Raw genomic sequence first — 3,993 nt, forward strand, 5'->3', positions numbered from 1 at the left:
ACTTGGAAACCAGAGAAGACTGCTTTAGATTACATGTACTGCATTGTTATTTGCATCACGGCCCCTTGGTTGATGTTTTCTCTGAAGGCATGTAGAAGAGAGCTGGTGCCCAACCTAAGCTTTATCATCTCATCACCCAATACCAGGGGAAAAACTGAAATCTCTTCTAACTTTACTCCCCAAAGAAGTCAGGGACTTGAAAGCATTTTGTGTTCTGCCTTTTAGATTTTATGTCAATATGAAATTATGTGTTGTTCTTCTCTTCAAATTCTCATTTTAAAAAATTTCATTCTTTTGATTGTGCTTATCTGAAACAAGATGTTCATACAAAACAACAAAAACATTCACTGATTTGATACCTTAACATTTTGTAAATGTTTAGCAGAAGCCAGACTCATGGAGGAGATAAATGAAATGGGTGTGAGTTAGGTGTTTCTCTTCTCCTTCCTGTCTTAGTCCATCAAGCCAAGCCAAGTCAGCACTATCAAATCATGTAAATACAATGATAATTGGAATTTGGAATGTATGAAGTATGAATCTAGGGAAACTGGGATCATATGACATGGAATGCATAAAGGTTGATATCTTAGGAGACAGTGAGCTGAAATGAACCAGACAATGATATGGTTATGCTGGGAATGACAAATTGAAGAGGAATGACATCATTGTCATTAGCAGAAAGGACATTTCAAGATCTATCTTGCAGTACAATGCTGTCTGTGATAGGACAAGACCTATATGCCTACAAGGAAGACAAGTTAATATCACTATCATTCAAATTTATGCACCCATGACTTCTTGCAGAACTGGCTTTTTCCCTTGGCAGACATGGTGACCCTGTTTTATTAATTCCAACCTCCTGTCCCAGCCTTCCTGGTCCAAGGCTGAAATGCATTGTTCAGGTATCAATCTTTTTGCTAATTACAAACACTCTTGCAAGAGGTTATACCTTGCTATGAATGAGATGGTCAGTATCAGGACATGGAAGGAGAGAGAAGAGTGGAAGTAGAACATGAGGAAGGGTCAAAGTCAGTTATAGTGTGTCCGAAGCCCTAGACACTTGTTGTACATTTAAATCCTTGAACAACTCCCTTGCAGATGGCATTATTTTCTTTGCCAATGGGAATAACAAACTGTCTTGTACAAATAGGGAAACCAAAGCACAGAAAGATTAAATAATTTGCTCAAGGTTATAGAACCAGTGGGATATCAATACTCACATATTCATCAGACCCCCCCACCTAGCATTGGGTGCCCAACAGTAGTATAAAGTAGGGGAGAAAAGATTCACGAAATGTAACAGAATGTGCTGGAGAACAAATTTTCCTATTACATGATTTGCCTTGGGCCATAATGCTCATTAACAAGGGAAGTGAAAAATTAAGAAATCAGGGAGGGAGAAAAATGAGCTAATAAAACAAAACAAAACTCACAGTTGTCAAGTCGATTTCAGCTTCTAGTGAGCCAGTGGGACAGAGTAGAACTTGACTCATTTGGTTCTGAGGCTATAAATCTTTATGCCAGAAGAGACCATGGAGTGGCTGGTGGGTTTGAACTGCCAACCTTCTTGTCAACAGCTCAGTGTTTAACACACTATAATACCAGGACTCCAAGGAGAATTAAGAGAGAGTGACAAGAGAAAAAAGAGACAAAGTAAGGGTCTTGAAGGAGGAAATAGAATCGAAATGGAGAACAAAGGATTTGTATAAGGTGCTTTCTCTGGTTCTTTAAAAAAGGAAGTGGAAAGAAAGGGAGAGATAAAAGCACTCAGCTTCGTAGCAATAGACATTAATATCTATCTATAGAGAATTTTCCTTTGTGTTCTATGGGAACAAAATAAATTCAATAGCATGTCGTAATTGAAATTCAACCAAAATATTGTATATGATCTGGAATTGGTTTTAAAAAACTCAAAACAGTCTAGGAGAGCTTTTTTATTTTTCTGACTTTAAAAATGTTGCAGATAAATGTGCTTCTGATCAGAGGGGAAGCAAGGAGAGGGCACTGGGCCAAACATATGTAGGCAGGTGCTGTACAACTTCTCCACACAGCTCTGCCAAAGCACCCCATGGGTGACCTCGCACTTAATGGAAAATGTGTGTTTCTCTGTGTGCATATCGAGAGAAGGATGAGACCTCCCAGCTTATCTGGATTTGATATCAGGGCAATATTTGAACACATCACTCTAAAGGTGTCAAAATGGGCAATCCTCTCTTCACTTCTTGTCCTGTCCCATGTCTCCACCCAAACTCACTCCAATGTCCTATTATACTTTGTATAACAACAAAGGATGGAAGCATTTTTATCTGCTAGAATAATGAGACTGTTGAGAATTAATAGTAACATTATCTGCGATGTTGGCTGATTTTGAAAAAGAGCAGAAAATAAGTCTGTCTCCTGTCTACTCCTTTACCCATCAAGAGAGTAGGATTTTTTTGCAGTGCCTCTTAGCTTCTTGTGGTTAGCAAACTCAAGGTCAGAGAAATAAAGCCTAATGAGATGGAGTGGATTTGCATCACCTTAGAACAAAGGTGCTTCTAGGTCCCAGCTGTAGTCACAGTGGATACTCAGGTTTGATATGCTAGTGGGGCAAGTGACACAATGGAACCTACTTATATCAGCTGGTTGTCAAGGAAGTGCCAGGCAGGAACCTGGGGAAATGGAAAGGGGAGGGGGATGGCAGAATTGCTTTGAAGTATGTTGTAATTCCTGACTCACTTAAAAGAGATTTACCTGGGTACTAGAGTGTAGACATGCAGTCTGAGACTGAGAAGACTGTCCAGGAACCCTGGGAGGTCCAGGGCACAGACAGCACCACTTAGATGTCCATGGAATGCATTATGCTAAAAGGATGAAGGAAGAAGGGAGACTGTCTTTCGTTGTTCAAGGAACAGCACTGACTAGTATAGTAGTGTTTAAGAGCTGAGAGTCTTAAGATTGGCAGGACAAGGGCTGTAGATATCAAGAAGATGGTCTGAAATGGGAATGAAAGAGTAAGGGAAAGGGCCAAGCTCTAAGGAATCTCAGAATTGTTGATTTATACTATAGCATATCCATACAGAGAGTTATCTCTACTAGAACAATACAATAGTAGAACAGGTGCTATTAATAATTACACCCGAACAGCCACTGTATGTTGGGGCTAGCTAGAGTAAACAAAGCATAAAACCACCCTATTCTTTAGCAGACAGTAGAATTGATGCATTTGAGTTATGGTGTTAGAGGAGAATATTGAAAGTACCATGGACTGCCCGAAGAACAAACCGATCTGTGTTGGAAGAAGTATAACCAGAATGCTCCTTAGAAGCCAGAATGGCCAGACTTCATATTGAATACTTCAGACAGGTTGTCAGAGGTACAAGTCTCTGGAGAAGGACATCATGCTAAATAAAGTGGTCAATTTGACCCGTGCAAATAAGGGTCAATTAAAAAGAGGAATACCCCCAACAAGATGGATTGGCACAGTGAGAGCAACAATGGGCTGAAGCACAGCAATGATTGTGAGGTTGGAACAGGACCAGGCAGTGTTTCGTTCAGTGCACATAAGATAGTTATGAGTTGGTATTGACTCGTTAATACCTAACAACAACTCTTTTGAGGCCTGTGCAATGTGAGCAGCAAAAACCCTCTCAAGGCTGACTCTAATTAGAGGCACAGTATGTCTGCAGGGTGAGAATCTTTTATTGAATTGAATCAGTTTAGAGCGTGGGTTATAGGAAGCAATGAGTTACACTGCTCTGTATTCAGACGTCTAGAAAAATACCCTTTCTAAGCATATCATAAATCAGGGTTGGACCAATTGAAACATGTCACTGTGGCTCAGATTAAAATTCTTTTGAGTGGTAATAACTTGAGAATTATTATTGCCCCTTTCTCTTTTGCCTTTATTAAAACACAAACTTTGCTCTGGTTGACCTAAAGAATTTACTTGATTCAGGGAGAGTAGGTCTTGTGGCTGATTCAGAACAGTCTGAAGAGAAAGAATGTTTGCTT

The sequence above is a fragment of the Chrysochloris asiatica genome, unplaced genomic scaffold (assembly GCF_000296735.1).
Source record: "Chrysochloris asiatica unplaced genomic scaffold, ChrAsi1.0 scaffold00146, whole genome shotgun sequence".
NCBI lineage: Eukaryota > Metazoa > Chordata > Mammalia > Afrosoricida > Chrysochloridae > Chrysochloris > Chrysochloris asiatica.